We start from the raw sequence: 18,623 nt of genomic DNA on the forward strand, positions 1-18,623 counted from the left end.
TCCTGTTGTGAAACCGGTTACCATTCGAACAGTCCTTTCTCTTGCCTTGACAAACAACTGGCCTATCCAACAACTTGATGTAAATAACGCATTTTTAAATGGTGATTTGAAGGAGGAAGTCTATATGACTCAGCCCCCGGGTTTTGAACTCCCTGATGCTCCTCATTTGGTTTGTAAACTCCATAAAGCTCTTTATGGTCTTAAACAAGCACCTCGTGCTTGGTTCGAAAAGTTACACACCTGCCTGGACAATCTTGGGTTTCAATCATCAAAATCTGATCACAGCTTGTTCATTAAGCACACTTCCTCCTCAGTTACTCTCATCCTAGTATACGTTGATGATATTATCATCACAGGGAGTGACTCATCACTCATTTCGACTATTATCAGTGAGCTGCACTCCAAATTTTCATTGAAAAATCTAGGCCAGTTACACTACTTTCTCGGTATTGAAGTGCAAACCACTTCAACAGGGCTGCACTTGTCTCAAGCTAAATACATACGAGATTTACTGATTAAAGCTCAAATGGAAGGAGCTAAACTAGTGCCAACACCAATGATTAGCACCTTGAAACTGTCTGCATATGAAGGGGAACCAGTTCCCAATCCCCAATTGTATAGATCAATCGTTGGTGCTCTACAATATTTGACCATGACTCGGCCAGACATTTCCTTTAGTGTCAATCGAGTATGTCAATTCATGGCTAATCCTCTATTGCCTCATTGGAATGCAATGAAACGTATCTTACGATACTTAAGTGGATCGATTTCTCTTGGTTTGACTCTGAAGCCTCTTACTGAGTTTGAAATTTCTGCATTTAGTGATGCCGATTGGGCCAGTGATCCTGATGATCGTCGTTCCACTTCTGGATTTTCCATCTTCTTTGGGGCAAATCTCATTGCGTGGCAATGCAAGAAACAACAGACAGTTTCTCGGTCTAGCACCGAAGCTGAATATCGCAGTGTTGCTCAAGCTATCTCTGAGCTCACATGGCTGCATTCTCTGTTCACTGAACTGCGCATTACACTGTCTCGAACACCAGTACTCTGGTGTGATAATCTCAGCACAGTTCTATTGACAGCAAACCCTGTTCTTCATGCTCGAACAAAACATATCGAGCTCGATTTGTACTTTGTTCGTGAAAAGATCTCTCAGCAACTTGTTCGTGTCAACCATGTTCCAGCCTTAGATCAAATTGCTGATGGATTTACTAAAGCCATTTCTAGCTTCAGATTTGCTGTCTTTTGTGACAAACTTGGTCTTGCTGTATGCAACAATTCCAAGTTTGGGGGGGAGTGTGAAGGAGATTAGTTAGTTATGTCTGTTATTTCTGTTTCTTGATTAGTTACAGCTGTTAGTTAGTTTGTTAGCTTTGCTGTAACTGTTTTCTGTTTTCATCAGCTGTATATATATTGCCTTGTATCAATTTATAATATCAAGAAGCTATTCTTTCAGCTCTGTGTTTTCTCTCTTTCTTCCTCTTTGCTTTCTTCCTTTCGTTCTTCATGGCTAGGTACAATACCAGATCAAACAGATCCCAATCATTAGAGTTGACAATGTAGTGAGAGGCCACATCAGCCAAAGATACCATTTTGAATTTGAGGAAGAGTGATGAGGAATAGAGGCCAACCCTGCAAACCCTATTTGCATATAATATATGGAGTCGGGTGTAGTCATATGTGTTAGATACACCACACTTGGTAATTCTTCTTTTCTTTTCAGTGATACTTGATACAAATCCTCCAACGATTTGTCAACTGTTCCATAGATGTAGTCATACATTGGCATGAACAAGCTATACTTGGTTCGAAACTGAGTGTGGTGCAACGAATGAAACCTGCACACACGATATGTACAATACATAATATCATTCATATATAGGAACTTTTTATTTCATAAAAAAAAAAATAGGAATTTTGTTTGGTAGGGGCATCACTTTTTCAGCTCTTACTGTAGAAGTATTTCTCAAATTATATCATATTTATTTGATATGACTAAGGAGAAGTGTGTATAGATTACATAAAGGATGGAAATTATAGCAAATGAATTTAAATATGGTATATACAATTTTTTTTATAAATATTATATTATTTTATTTTATTTTTTATAATAGGTATATATATTTTGTTGTATGGTAAATAATTTTTGCTCTCTATAGTATATTATTTATTGAAGATGATTTTTAGTTTCTATTTTATTATATATAATGATTATATATAAACTTAATATGTATACATATTTCAATAGTGGTGTATATAATTTTGTTAGCATGATATTTATATTTTTGAGTATTACTTTAGTATTGTTATAATTTCTTTGTGGTATATAATTTATTACTACGGTATATTAATTTTCAGTGATATGATATATTAAATATTGTTGTATATATTTAATGATCTAATATATATATATATATATATGGAACACTTTTTAATGGATATTACCCATGAATGACTACTAAATAAATTTAACAATAAATATTAATTTTAAAAATATCAAACCATCAAATTTTGATCTAATAACGAATAATCAAATCACAAATTTAAATTTCTATGTTTAATTAACTACTTAATTAAAAAAAATATCAAAAAATATCTATTTTTACACTATATCAAAAATATATTCATACAAAAATATTTAACTCAAACTTAATTTTTTCTTTTCTTATTTTTCTTGCTAAAAAATCATTTTTTTAAATTTTTTTTTTACCGATAGAATAATCTCAGCCCATATGATACAAAAGTGAGAAATTTTTTTTAATTAAATAGAAAAATTAAGCATAAAAACTCAAAATTTTCTAATTTTACCCATTCATGAGTAATACCCATTAAGAGTGCACCCATATATATATTCGTTTTTGTTATAATATATTAATACGTAATACTAAAATTATTATATATTTGAAAAAAAAAATTAATATGTAGTAATATATTTTTATAAATTTTTATTAGGTAATTTATTATATTTGACTATTTTGTTAATTTTTTTTAAAACAGGACATTTACCAATTTAATTTTTAAATTTAAAGTCCTTTTACATCTCAACCTTTACATAAATTGAGCCAATCCAATTATAATCTATCAATCATGTCAAAAATTGGCTATCCAAGCAAGATTGGATCAGATTTGATGGCATGGTATTTTTAAAAATCTAATACTTCATTGGTGGGTTGCAAAGCTTGCTCTAGGCTAAGGTGGGTTAGGCCCGCAATTAGGGCCCATCCATCTTATATGTCCAAATAAAAAAAGAGAAAATTACATTCACTACGGGATTTTAAAAGTTATTTATTTAAATATGGCACTTTTAGGTTTGACCATTTTATATGGAAATTTTTTATTTTTTAGGTATTTTTATGGTATTTGATATGCCATATATATATAAATTAGATTTTCGAAGACCATATTTAATGTTTTTATTTATTTTTAGGCAGTTTATTTGTCACTGGTGTCGGAAAAGTCACTGGAGTTTGCTGTCGGCACCAGGAAAGTCACCGGAATAGCTACCGCTGTTGAGAAATTCGCCGGAGTTACTGTCGGCACCGGAAAAGTCGTCGAAATTGACATTGTCGCCAGAGAAATCACCAAAAAAATTACCAAGAAACTGGATTCTTGATAAAGAAACCAGGTTGAAGAATCCAGTTTCTTGATGAAACTCCAGCGACTTTTCCGACACTGACAACTACTCCGGCGACTTTTCCAGCACCGACAGCAAACTCTGAAAAAATCGTCAGAATTGGCTTTATCGCCAAAAAAATACCAAGAAACTGGTAAAACACAGTTTCTTGGTGATTTTTCCGACGACAAAGCCAATTCTAACGACTTTTTCGGCTCCGCAGCAGCTCCCGCGACTTTTCTAACACCTGCATCTACTCTAGCGACTTTTCCGGCACCGACAGCAAACTCCGGCGACTTTTTGGCCCCAGTGACAATTCCGGCGATCACTGTAGTTTCATTTGATTTATTTTTTATTTAAAAAAAATGAAGGAAATTTTAATATTTTTTATAATAATTCAAAGTTGCATATCCCATATATATATTAAGTTTTTATTTTAAATGTCATATTTTTTCTTATTAAGTTTTCTTACCATATGTAAATTAATTTTATTTTTTCTATATTTATGTAAATACCCATAAAAACATATATTTTAAAAATAAATATATTTTTTTAATAATTTTTAAAAATATCATTTATTTTTATAATAAGGTCCAATTTTTGTTTTTTCTAAGCCCATTTTGAGTCAAGAAAAGCCTTGGTGGGTTGTTAGATGAAATATGTGAAATTCAATGAATCCAGTTCCTTCATTGTACAATAATCATCTAATTATATTTATATATGATTTTAAATATATTTTTTATTTTACTATCATTAATATTTTGGACCAACACGTAGACATGGAAATATTAAGAATTCCTAAATCAAATAAGATACCAATTATTTGATTTTTTTGTGACAACGACTTATCTCTTTCATTATCTCTATTGTGTCTAGGTTGGACTTTGTGTTATATTGAAAATATTTTGAAATAATTAGTATTTTTTATTTTGGACAGTAATTAACATTTTTATAATTGAAATATACATATAATAAAAATTATGTTTAAAAAATTAAAACTGGGGCGTGGGTTCCTCTCTTCGCTCTCCCATGGCGAAGAAACGGAGAGGGGTGTCGAAGCCTGCTACTTCAAATGTTCAGACGGAAATTCAGTCGCCAGATCTTCCTTCGATCCATGGAGACTCGGTTGCTCCGACGGAAGTTTTCCTGGATCCGTGTGAGGAGTTCGATTTGGAAGGTAAGGCTTCAGACGGGATTGCAGAGGTTGCGAGACAAAGTCCCAAGGCCGTTTGGGCTGATGAAGTTGAGGAGAGCGATTTCCAAACTTCAGCAAAGGAGATCTGGAGCATATTCCATACTAACCATGTAAAAACTCCTTCTTCTCAATTGGATTTTACTGAACCGATCAAGATTAGGGATCAATTTGTGGCTAAGTTGGATTTATAGGAAATTGAAGTTGAATCTTCTTTCTGGAAATCTTCTATTGTTTGTATTGTGTTGGGTGCTAATCCCCCGTTCAGAGTATTTGAGGGGTTTATCAAAAGAATTTGGGAGAACTTGGGGATTGAGAAGATTGTTCGGATGCATTCGGGCTTCACCTTAGTTAGTTTTAGGGATGAAGCAACTAGCGACATAATTCTAGAAACTGTGGTAATACATTTTGACAAAAAACCTGTTGTTCTTCGTCCTTGGACGGCTGATTTGGACACTGCTCAAATGGTGAAATCTGTCTCTGTTTGGGTGAGATTGAATGGTTTGGGGCTCCAATATTGGGGAAAGAAGAATTTGAGTGCTTTATTAAGCACAATAGGCAAACTAATAATGGTGGATAAGGTGATGCTCGAGAGGTCGATGATAAAATTTGCTAGGGTGTTAGTAGATGTTGAAGTTTCGGATAATCCTCCTAAATCAATATCCTTTGTGAATGAAAGAAAGCAAATTATAAAGCAACAGGTGGAGTATGAGTGGCTGCCTTCAAAATGCAATACGTGTGCTTTACTTAGACATATGATTGTTAATTGCAACAAAGGAGACCCGTGTGGTTTGGAAAAAGAAACAATAAGGGCCTAATGATTTGAAAGTTGAGAAAGAGACTATTATGAATAACAAGGCCATGGCAGATGCTAAGAATGAGTCTCAACAGATTGCTGCACGTGAGGACAGCAATGTAGATCCTTATCCTGAAAGTGCTGAAATTGTTAGAGAGAATACCAAAGGTAGTACCTGAGGGAAATTCCAGCCTGCAAGTCAATGGAAACCAACCAGGGAAGTTAGTGGAAGAGCAATGGATCACCCCAAGGAAGAAGGGGGCCAAACCTATTCTTCTTAAAACTACTGCTCAAGTCAAAAATGGTTATGATGTGCTAGATGATATGGGTGACAAAAATAACAGCCTTAATAATGAATAGCAGCAACATTTTGGGGTGGAATGTTAGGGGTCTGAATAAGTTTGATAAACAGTGTGAAGTGTTTGATATTTGTAAAGTGAATAATGTGGGTTTTTGTGCTCTTTTTGAAACCAAAATCACTCATGAGAAAGTCCAAAAAGTGATGAATAAGTTTCCTAGTTGGAGCTACTATTCTAGTAACAATTTATCCTACCGTCTTCTCCTTGTTTAGCTGGACAGATTAGTTAAGGTGGAGACCATTATGGATTACAAGCAATTCATTCACTGTAAAGTTAAAATTGTTGGTACTCAGACTGAGTTCTTCTTAACATGCAGTCTATGGGAGCAATTCTCTGGTTGAGAGATAGGACCTTTGGGCTAAGTTGACTAACTTGGGAAAAATGAAGGACCCTTGGATTATCCTCGGGGACTTTAATGCGATGTTTTATTACAAAGATAGAACTGGGGGCCGTCCGGTTAAGGCAATAGAGATCCAAGATGTTGAAGATTGGTTATGTGGTTGTGATGTAGATGAGCTGAGGAGTTCTGGAACTTACTATACTTGGTCGAACAAACATGACATGGGAGTGAGAATCTTCTCAAAGCTTGACAGAGTTTTCACTAATGAGTCTTGGCTGGATATCTACCCGAACACTGCTGCCACCTTTAAATGGGATACCATTTCAAACCATTGTTTCTGCCTTGTCAAATTCCTTAAAGCTAGCAACTATGGTACTAGACCTTTTCGGTTCTGCAATTACTGGAGCTTAAAAAAAGACTTTAAAGTAACTGATCTTGCTGCTTGGAGAGATAGCAAACAGGCCACTCTCATGAACATAACTCAGAAGCTTTTTCGTGTCAAACATCCTTTGAAGAGATGGAGCAAAACAGAGATGAGTCCTCTTATGTTATATAATGTGGCTAAAGATGTGTATAATAATGCTCAAGAGGCTCTTGCTACTAATCCTACTTGTGACATTCTCATGCAGGCTGAGAAAGATATGTACCAAGAGTTTGTTATTGCTCGGAAACAGTACAAAAACTATCTCCAACAACAGTCAAAAGTCACTTGGCTTAAGTTTGGAGATGAGAATACTAGCTATTTTCATGTTGTTATGAAAAAAAAGAAGAACTGAAAACAAAATTGTTTCCTTTTGGAATGATGACACCATTGTTGAGGAGTATCCTTTAGTGGTTGAACACTTTCTTCAACATTTTCATAGTTTTATCGGGAAAAAAAGTTCAGCTACTATAAGGATTGATATTTTCAGCTTGGAGAATAGTCATAAGCTTAACTTGGAAGAACAAATTAAGCTAATTCGGCCTTTCAACAAGTCTGATATCAAGAAGGCCCTCTTCAGTATCAATTCCACAAAGAGTCCAGGTCCTGATGGATTTGGATCAAGGTTCTTTAACAGTCTTTGGGATAGTATTGGAGAGGACATCACTAAGGTAGTTTTGGATTTTTTCCAAAATGGTTCCATGCCCAAGGGATTGAATGAGACTTCCATATCTCTTATTCCCAAAAAGGAAAGCCCCTAGAATGCTAGTGACTATAGACCAATTGCCTGCTGTAATACTTTGTATAAATGCATCTCGAAGATGATATGCACCAGGCTGTCGAAAGTTCTCCCTAGTTTGGTTCATGATAACCAAGATGCGTTTTTTCAGAATAGACTTCTGGCTCACAACATTCTGATTTTTCAAGACATGCTCAAAGGATACACGAGGAAGAACATATCGGCCAGATGTTTCTTTAAGATTGATATTAGCAAAGCTTATGACACTGTGGATTGGGGTTTCATAGCTGATCTCTTAAAGGGTTTGTGCTTCCCTGCCAGATTCATTTCTTCGATTCTTAACTGCCTTCATGGAGCTTTTACACTCTTTTATTAAACGGTAGATGCCATGGCTCTTTCAAAGGTGAAAAAGGCCTTCGTCTAGGAGACCCAATGTCCCGTCTTTTCTATTTATCCTAACCATTGGATACCTTACTAGATTGTTGATTCAGAGATTCAATATGAAAGGATTCGAGTTTCCCCCTCTTTGTAAGTCTCTTAAACTAGTTAATCTTTGCTTTGCGGATGATCTTATTATCTTTTGTAAAGGCAATGAGAGTTCAGTGGAACATGTCTATGAGGCCTTTAAAGTTTTTAGTGACTCAACGGGTCTCAAAGCTAATGATGACAAATCTTTGGCTTACTTTGGTGGTGTGGACAATGAGTGTAAAGATCACATATTGGGTTTGATTCGAATGAAAGAGGGGTCTTTTTCCCTTAATTATTGGGGGTTCATCTTAGGCCTACCAAATGGCGTGCTTTAGATTGTGTTGTTATTTTTGACAAAATTTACAAGAAGCTTAACAGCTGGTCTAGTAGGAACCTCTCCTTTGCTGGAAGAGCGCAACTGATTCACTCTATCCTTCTTGGGATTAGGAACTACTGGATGAGTTTGTTCATTCTTCCTCAAAAAATTATTGCTGCTATTGAGAAATGTTGCACGGACTTCCTTTGGGGTTTGAAGGGCAATAGAAGCAAGTATCATCTTTCTTCCTGGGAGAGAGTTTGCCTTCCTAAGAAGCAAGGTGGTCTTGGCTTTCATGAAGGGAAGAAATGGAATATCACCCTAATGGCCAAGTTTATTTGGGCCATTTCAAAAAAGCAAGACAATTTGTGGGTTCATTGGGTGAATTCTACATACTTAAAAGGTCAAGATTTTTGGCAGCTCCAATTTAAGAATGATGCTAGTTGGTATTTCAAGAAGCTTTTAAGACTTAGAAATGTCATTGACAAGGAAGAGGTTCTCAAGGCAGAACAATTCTATAATCAGCTTGTCTCGGTTCAGGAAGTTGATTATAATGCAAGAGTTTTGCACAAGATGGTCATTCCGAAGTACCGTTTCATTTGTTGGCAATAAATGCTGTGTATTCGGCTACTGTGTACAATATTTGGGTGAATCGAAACTGTTGCATCTTTGATGGTAATTGTAAAACAGTGTATTATATAAGTAAAACTATTAAGAACACTGTCAAGTTTAGAGTTTTAAGTTGTGTTGATGAAAGCAAAGACAAGCTTAAAGCTTATATTTGTAATGTAATAAATAATTGGTAGTGTATCCTCCTGCTAGTTTTTGCAGTAGCGGTTGGAGTGTGGTGTTTTGGTGTTTGTTGTTGTTTTGTTGGTTTTTTGAATAAAGTTCCTCTTTTTCAAAAAAAAAAAAGTTTGAATTTTATAAGGAATGGATTGAATTTAAAATATTAGATGGATCTCATCCAATAAATATTGGGTCCAACATATTGGATGTAGTGATTATATAATATTCATTGGATTAGATCATTTCAGTTGAGCAATTAAATTTGATTTGGATCAGTTGGCGAAATTCAACATCCAATGTATAATAATTAGATTAGTTTTTTTTTTTTTTGGATTAGATTTGGAGAATCTCATGATTTTAAAATACTTACAAATAATTTATGATATATTTGTCCCAACAATATCAAAAATAAAATTTAAAAGGACTGAGAGATTCAAAATAGCTATAATTTTGAAAAGTAAATTAGTAAATGTCCCCTTTTAAAAAAAATTAAGAAAATAATTAAATATAATAAATAAGTTAATAAAAATTATAAAAATACATTTATTACATATATATATTTTTTTAAAATATATATAATAATGAAATGAATTTTTTTTTTTTAATATTGCATATTATTATATTATAACAAAAACGAATAAATATATTAGATCATTAAATATATACAACAGTATTTAATATATAGTAATACTAAAAAATTAATATACTGTAGTAATAAAATTATATACCCCAAAGAAATTATAAAACTACTAAATAAATACTCAATAAATAAATATATCATGCTAACAAAATTATGTATACCACTATTAAAATATGTATACATACCAAAAAATTTATATATAATAAAATAAAAACTAAATATCATCTTAACTAAATGATATACTATAGACAACAAAAACCTATATACCATACAACAAAATATATATGCCTATACAATAAAAAATAAAATAATATAATATAATATTATTAAAATAAAATTGTATATACCATATTAACAAAATTATATACAACCATAAAATAATTATACCATACTTACAAAATTATATATCACATTTATATATAATAAAATAAAAATTAAACATGCATGATCTAAAACAAAATGATATGTTACACAATAAAACTTATATACCATATAATAAAATATATAAACCTTACAATAAAAATATATATATATATATATATAATAAGAACAAATAAAAATAAAAATATATAGGATGCTAATAAAATTATATATCATGTCAACAAAAATATAATAGAAAATAGAACTTAAATATTACAAAAAAAAAAATAATATACCGTATAACAAAAAATACATATACCATTCACCAAAATATATATACTATTAATAATAATAAAAAATATATATTACTAATATATATATATGTATACACTAACCAAATTATAAATCACAATTAAAATATATATACCATGATAATAAAATACCACCATTATATAAAAGAAATAGAAATTAATTAAATATTATTTTAAATAAATATATATCATACAATTAAAATATATAAAAATAATAATTAAATATATATAGCATTACAATAAAATTATATACATATATTAAAATATTTGTATTATGCTAAAAAAATTATATACCATTATTATACATAGCAAAATAAAAAATAAATACCATCTAAAAATAATCATATACTATACAACAAAACAAAAATACACTGTATAACAAAATCTATATACCAACAACCCACAACAACTCATAAAAAATTTAAAAAAAATCAACATAACTTTCAAATAAATTTTTTTTTAACAAAACTAATATAGATATACCATAATCTTTAAGTAATTTGCTTCTAATTCTTAAAAAATATGAAAAATAATTATAAATTTTTTTTATGTGATAAAAGACAATATAAATAATAAATAATCTAAAAAAAGACATTTTACTACAAATGTTGAAATGAGAACATTTCCTACTAGTGCCTTTAGAATTTTTGTTTACATATATATACTCTATAACAAATAAAATATTTGTAAATTAATGCATATAGTTTATACGTACGAGGGCGTATACATCAGATACTTGAGAGGAGGGAAGACTGAGAAGAACCATTTGGGAATGAACTCAAAGTTGCAGTGCCCCAAATTGTTCATGAAGTCAATATAAATCATGTAACCAAATATCGCTGCTTGGGAGCCAATTCCAGTGACTGTAGTTGTAGCCGGTGGGATTGAAAATAGAAAGATATATGCCAAAAGCTCTGCAAATGGGTGAGTTACAGCTGCAATAATATAGAACCAAAATTAATTTATATATGCTCTGCTTGTTTAACAAGAGATTTTCTCCTAATCCCAAGTGCTTACAAGTAATGGGCTCGGTGACAATGGAGGAATGGTGATGAGAGTGATAACGAGAGTAGAGGTAATGGTGGTGTAGAGCTCTGTGAAGCCAATAGTATAAGAATTCCACAACAAAAGCATGAAGCACAATTGTTATAATTACTCCATCTGTCCTCCATATAGCTATGTTTCTACCATTTGGAAGTATATAGGCCGCCAAATAATGCAGTATTGCAGTGAACAATATTTGGTCATCCCTTAAAAAAAAAATTAAATGTTAAATTAAAAAAATAGACAATTATATCCCAAATAAATAAGGTATATGTATAAACCAATTTGTTTCTCTATCGACTTGATCAAAGTCAAGGCTCTTGTCAACGATTCGGTTGTTTCCTTTGGCTGTTCGATAACGAGAGAGAGAGAGATACAAATCTGATTGTGAGCCATTCTTAACAGCAAAAATGGGAAAATGAGAAACGTTGAAAAGTCTCTCTCCATTGGATCCTTCTTTGTTACAAACATGTACGTGCTCTTCATCGCCCATGGTGCCAATAATAAATACTGCAAAAAGAAAATGAAGAAAAGAAACGTACAGTTAAATTATTACGCTCTAGTACAAAAATATGCATACATTCATATTATAACAAGTGATTCCATTTTATAATAAGAAGATAAATATTACTTATTTAATTTGTCATAAGATGTATATATACATATAATATGCTACGATAGTATTTAATTAACCTTGAAGTTCCCAAGTGGCTTCCAAGGCCAATCTGAAAGTATCCCAACCCCAGAAGCCATACATATAGCACGGCAATAATAAATGTTTTTTTTTCTTTGTTCGTTAAAAACTAAGAAGTATAAAATTTGATGAAAACAGAGGAGAGCTCGTGCACTATTATATATAGGTACATTTTCACCACAATTTAATTCAAATCGCGTTCAATAATTAAACTACCCTAAAGTAATTGTTCTGACTCTTGGATTTGTTTTGGGAAATTTGATATTATATGATAAAGTGTTTTTATATTCTACCCTAAATAGTATAAAAATTTTATATCCAAATAACTTTTAGTCTCAATAATACCCTCCTCATTTGAAACTCCCATTCTCCCTCTAACACTCATTCTCTCGTTTCTCTCTCTTTCTCTAACTCCCCAAACCCACACACACCAACCCAATTGTCACCAAAACTACTACCACCTCCGATGAAACCTAGCGAGCCCAACAAAACCACCACCTCTGACGAAACACGAAGTCCAGACCCAGATGATATCGTTAAACCAAATTCGAAAGGGAAATTGCGAAACCCCAAACACACATCTGAAATTACAAAAAAAGATATTTGTCTAAACTTTTTTTTTATTATTTTAATTGAATTTTTTGTTGTTTGTGCTTCATTGTAAGGAAATTTGTTTAGTTTAGGTTCAATTTTTGTGTTTTTTCGTTTGAATTTCATTGACGCCTACTCGAGTTTTGGCTTTTTCGTCAATTATCGACATGTCGCGACATTGTTCAATTTCTTTTCGAAATGTTATGTTAGTTCTTTCTATTCGCGATGTTTTCACAACATGGTGCGACTTATTTGCGAGTTCGTTTTGGTCGGATGTGCATTTTGAAATGTTAGTTGTTTAGCGATAGTTTCATGATGTGTTGCAATATGGTTTGCGACATTGCAGGAAATATCCCATGTTGATATTGTCGTTATACGTATTTAGCTGTATCGCAAATTATGTCGCGTTCATTTCGTGAAGTATCGCAGAACACTGGGCTACGTATCTGCGATTCTATTTTGCGATGATTCACGACTTATTTGTGATTCATGTTACAATATTCATTTTATTGATTTTTAATAAAATTTCTTATAATTTTGTAGATGGTTCCTGAACTTAAACTTCTAGTTTCCCAACATTTCACAGGACATCTTACCTATCGGGGTACAAATAGGTTTAGAGATATCAATGCCAAGTTTACAAAGCTTAAGTTGATTGATATGATTAAGGCTAGCCCTTTCGGACACTTCTGGGAAGCTAGATAGTTGACTTTCTCTGGCGCTTGGTTCCACAGCCTCCTCTTACGGAAGATGAAAGTAGATAGTGAAAAGGAAGATGAGGTTTGGTTTCATATAGGCAAAAATGATATGAGATTCGGATGGATAGAGTTTGGACTAATTACCAGCTTACCTATGGGTAGTGCCCTTACAGAGGAGGAAATAGAAGCCAACTCCAACGACCATCTAGTTTGGACGTATTTTGAAGGGAAGAGTTGTGTGCAGTTGGATTCAATGTTGCTCCAACTTGAGAGGTGCGAAGTAAAAGATGATGCCTACAAGCTTGGACTGATCGCTTTCATTGAAGGTGTATTAGTATCAAAAGAGGGCAATGTCCAAGTTTGGCCTGACATGTTAAAGTTTGTTAACGATCTTGAATTCTTCTTCAAGTATCTGTGGGGCGAGCGTGATTTTCGTAAGTTGATGCATACATTAAATAAGAATATGCAATATTACAAGGATAATGTTGACAAGAAGAAAGGGAAGAAGGTTGCTCATGAGGCAAAGTACACTATAAGTGGCTATGTACCTGTCTTTTAGTACTGGGCATATGAAGCCATAGAGAAAATGGGCAAGAAGTATGCTCAATACAGTGGGACCAGGTTCCCAAGAATGGTAAACAGGAAAACTCCGGAGGGCCAACAGAAATAAGATGTAAAGGCAACCGATATTGCACTATTGTTCAACACTCGGGTGTGTTTCTTTTCTGTTTTGCAATTTTTTTTTGTTAATACTAGTTTAAAAGTAAAATTATTAGTTATTCGCGGCGTACCACGACTTCATTTACGGTTACTAGATGTATGCTATATTTGCAAAATTAGTTTCCGATTTGCGACTTGTTTCGCGATATTTTGCAATATCTTTTGCAATAATCATATTTATGCTTACTTTTAATGCGTGACGTGTATCATGACAGTTTGTGATATTTTGCGTTATTTTCCAATTTCATGCTATATATGATTTTGCGACATGTCGCGATTATGTTTGTGACATTTTCGACCATTTTCAATTTATGTTTATTTTTTTTTTTGTTTTCCACTTAGTCGTAAAGAAGTGTTTGTTTCCCCGACCCAGTAAAAAGGAATATTTCAAGTCAATTAATGAGGGTAAAGCTCTTCTTTGTTTTGAGAGGGACAACGATCAAACGGTGGAGGGGGACCGTACACAAGAGTTTGTGTTTCAAGGTCAAGCGAAGACCATTAATGAGGTCGTGACTAAGGCAAACTTAGTTCCACCACCACCAGCTCCAAAAGTAAATGAGCCATCTACATCAGCCACTCCGTGTGCTCCAACCTATACATTTTTGGATAATGACCTGGTAAAGAGGTTGGATAGACTAGAGGCCCAGTAGGCTGCCATCATATTCTCACAGACGAAGTTACTGAGTAGCCTTATCAAAATAAGGCGGTTCCTTACGGAGAGTCAGAAAGATCTTATGGAGAGTCAGAAAGATCTGAAGGAGACTCTCTTGGCTAAGATGGACATTTTGATGGCAATGTTGAATCTGAAGGAGGGGGAGCCACAGCCAACCCAAGCAATGGAAGATTTCCGACCTGTGGAGAGCGATAATGAAGATGTGTTCCCAGAAGATTAGGAACCAGATAATAATGAGACACCGTCTACTCCAACAGAAGCAATTATTACAGCCATTGCTGATACGGATCACAGGGCAATGTCCTACTCCTACTTGAAAGACTACACTGAGGAAAAGAAGAAGAGGCGAGTTCTTCCAGAGAACGTAGATCTAAAAAGACCAGCAGACCATAGAATGGTACGTACGCTAAAGATGTGGTTGATTAAAGACATTCCCAATACCTGTCCTAGGAATGTGCACACTGGCGTCGGTGATGTGAAGTTCTTCACAAAGTTATTGTTGATGGGGGATTGGTTGGACGATGGTGTAAGTATTTAATTATTGTCCTCTTTTATAATGTTTTTATTATTTTGTGTTCTCTGTTATTTTTATCGAATGTCGTGACAAAAATGTTGTCCATATTCTGATTATTTTTTGTTTCACGTTATCTATTTATCAATATGTTTGCGACTTTTTGCGATATTTTGCGACATATACTGTCCTCAGCTTGTGGTTAGTATAGTACTTTCACAACATGTAGCGACATATAGTGATTTAAGTTGCAATGAACTGCGACTTGATTCACGACATCTCGCGATGTAGATTGTGATATGATGTATTTGATGCAAGATTTGTCCTTTAGTTTAATTTGATGGTCTCATTTTCATGCATCATATAGATGCCATTTCACACATGCTTAGGAGGAGACGCAGTCAAGCATGGATCATTGTGCCCGTATTGCGAGTCTCACCGATACAGTAAAGACTTTTAAATTGATATGATTATTTATTGGCTAGTATTAAAGTTTGTTTAGTCTTTACATATGTTCACTTATTTTGTCTTTACTCATGTGTAAAATATTTCACTAGTTTCATCTTTACTCATGTGTAAAATTTTAAAATTGATAAATGTCGTGAAACATATCACAAAATGTCACCTTTTGTCGCAAAATATCGCAAAATTTTCAAAAGACAAAAAAATCCATTTATGTTTTCTATGTTAAAAACATATCGTCAAATGTCGCAATATGCCGATATCATCATGAAATAGTTATGTTCCAATAAACTATTTATGCTTTTGTATATCACGATGTTAATCATGAAATGTCGCAACATGTCGTTATCATCACAAAATTATTATGTTGTAATATGTTGTGCCTAAAATCGCAGCATGTCGCACGATATCACAAATTAAAAGACAAAAAAAAAACTATTTATATGTTTCTCTATGTCGGAAAATATATCGTTAAATATCACAATATGTCGATATTATCACAAAATAATTATGTTCAAATAAAACTATTTATGTTTCTGTATGTCGCAATGTTAATCGTGAAATGTCGCCACATGTCGATATTATCACAAAATTATTATGTTCCAATATATCACGTCTAAAATTGCAACATGTCGCACAATATCGCAAAATATTTCCCTGTTACAAATCTAAAAAATGATTCATATTCTTTCCATGTCGATAATGCAATCGATATATATATCGCAAGATGTTATAAAAACATACCCGTAAAGAAAAAACTACAAAATAGATTTCATAAACCATACTACTAATGCATGCAATTAAAATACAAAAACGATGCTCAAACCCTGGCCTTGTATGTAGCTTTGTTGTAGCCTAAGGTGCCACAATTTGAGCAATAGCGAGGTTCCACGACTTTTTGACCGTTAGATGGATATCGGTTACTCCATATTCTTCCTGTATTGGTCTTCGTTGGATGACCTACGGGTTTCTTCTCCACTGGTACCCCGACTCTCATGGCCTGCATGTGTTCTAGAAGTACGCAATCATCCTCCTCACCGACAAGACTAATTGTTGCATCGTAAGTATTCTTCCACGCCTCTTTTGTGTAATAGGGGGAGGACAAAGCATACAGGCTGACATTCTAACTAAGCACCGCGACACATGCATGGGGACGAGGAATTTTTAACAGTTGGAACATTCCGCATGTGCATGTTCTCTGGACTAAGTTCACATCACCACTTTTCTCACAGTCAGAACCCTCAGAACCTTTTCCAACATTGAACAATTGTGCATCGTTACGTAGGATGCTTCTAAATCTACCATCCTCGTGTTGCTTTACCAAATCTTCCTCAAAATGAGTTGCCAAAGGGGTAGCGCACTTAATTGCCTTTTTGAGACATTCAGCGAACCAATTTAACAGTGTGAACCTTATGAACTCAACTAGAGTAGTTATTGGATATTTCTAGAATTCTTATGTCAGTTTGTTGAGGCTTTCAGTAGCGTTGTTTGACATTATGTTGTACCTGTCGCTTGAATAATAAGGACGAGCCCACTTTTCCAATCCTATACTCTTGACATAAGCAGCGATGACAGGATCCGTCTGTTGAAGCACCTGTAAATGTCTATCACATTCCATCTTTGACCATGCGTAAGCGGCCAGCCATATTTGCGTGTTACATACATCAGTCTTGAACTTGTGGGTGACATTCATAGAAGTATGTTTGTAGCATGAACAGTGACATGCTTCGGGAAAAATAACCTCAATAGCATGTTCAATGCTTTGATGCCTATTCAATACAAACACTAAATTTTCAACAACTCCGATCGCTTCCCTTAATTTCTTTCTAAATTCTATTATTTTCAGTATGAAACGTTTGTTGGCTTTGTTTCTTTGGCTAGGTACATAATGACTATATTGCAAAACAAGAAAGAATAATGTTATAGTTGTTTGCTTATTATATATACTTCATGACACGGTTGATTAGGCTAATGATCATTGGTGCTGTTTTTATTTTCTTAAAAATGTGAGAATTTACAAAATTCAAGTAATTTGATGATAGTCTTGTACATAATTAAAGTTTCTTGTAAATACCTAAATATTTAGGGTAAATACTATTTTAGACCCTCTGTTTTGTAAAAATTATCAATTGGACCTTTTGTTTTGTTAAATGACAAAATAGACCCTGTATTTTTCAAAATGGTACAAATAGGACCCTAAACTGATTTTTTGTTAAAATAAAATTTAATAATAATCCGACCTAAAGGTTTTATGACAAAACTGTTTACATTTTCTGTATCTGTTCGTGTTAGAAATTTTCTTCAATTTGGTTATATTAAAAAAAAAGTTATCAAGAAAAATTCATGTTTGAGTACAACGAGTTCGAGCGAGTCCTTGGTTGCACGATGAGCCTATTGTGCAGCGGCAGTGGAGTGTTGGAAGAAGCTTTTAAATTTATGGAGAAGGACGGAGACGATGGCTGAGCCATCAAAACTTGAAGAGCTATATGGAGATTACGGAGTTTTCGACTGGAGATGACGAAATCAAGGACATGATTGCTTTGGGCAGAGTCGTGCAACGGCGGGATCCGAGATGGTCGTGGCGGTGGCGGTGGCGGTGGCGGTGGCGGAATTGGTTGAAGAGGAGGAGTTCACGTGAGCCTATATGACTGAGATTTACTTAGCTGTCTCGTGAGATCGGCAATGACTAACGGAGACAACGGGAGATGAGGGCAAAATTGGAGATCGGTCAAGCCAAGTTTCACGGATAAGTATTAATTTTAATTAATGTTTATATAATTAAATTAAGATTTAAATTAATTTTACAGATTGTTTTTAGTGTTTTATTTACTTTTCTGTTATTTGTATTTTATTATTTATTATGTAGTTTATACCTTATATAAAAAG

At 33.6% G+C, this 18,623-nt stretch overlaps 1 pseudogene; it reads right to left on the bottom strand.

Annotated features, from left to right (window-relative positions):
- Window positions 1-1,510: 1,510 nt before the first annotated feature.
- LOC115723294 (very-long-chain aldehyde decarbonylase CER1-like) lies at window positions 1,511-13,426 on the bottom strand (annotated as a pseudogene).
- Between the last annotated feature and the right edge of the window lie 5,197 nt (window positions 13,427-18,623).

Source organism: Cannabis sativa, chromosome X, assembly GCF_029168945.1.
Source record: "Cannabis sativa cultivar Pink pepper isolate KNU-18-1 chromosome X, ASM2916894v1, whole genome shotgun sequence".
Lineage (NCBI taxonomy): Eukaryota > Viridiplantae > Streptophyta > Magnoliopsida > Rosales > Cannabaceae > Cannabis > Cannabis sativa.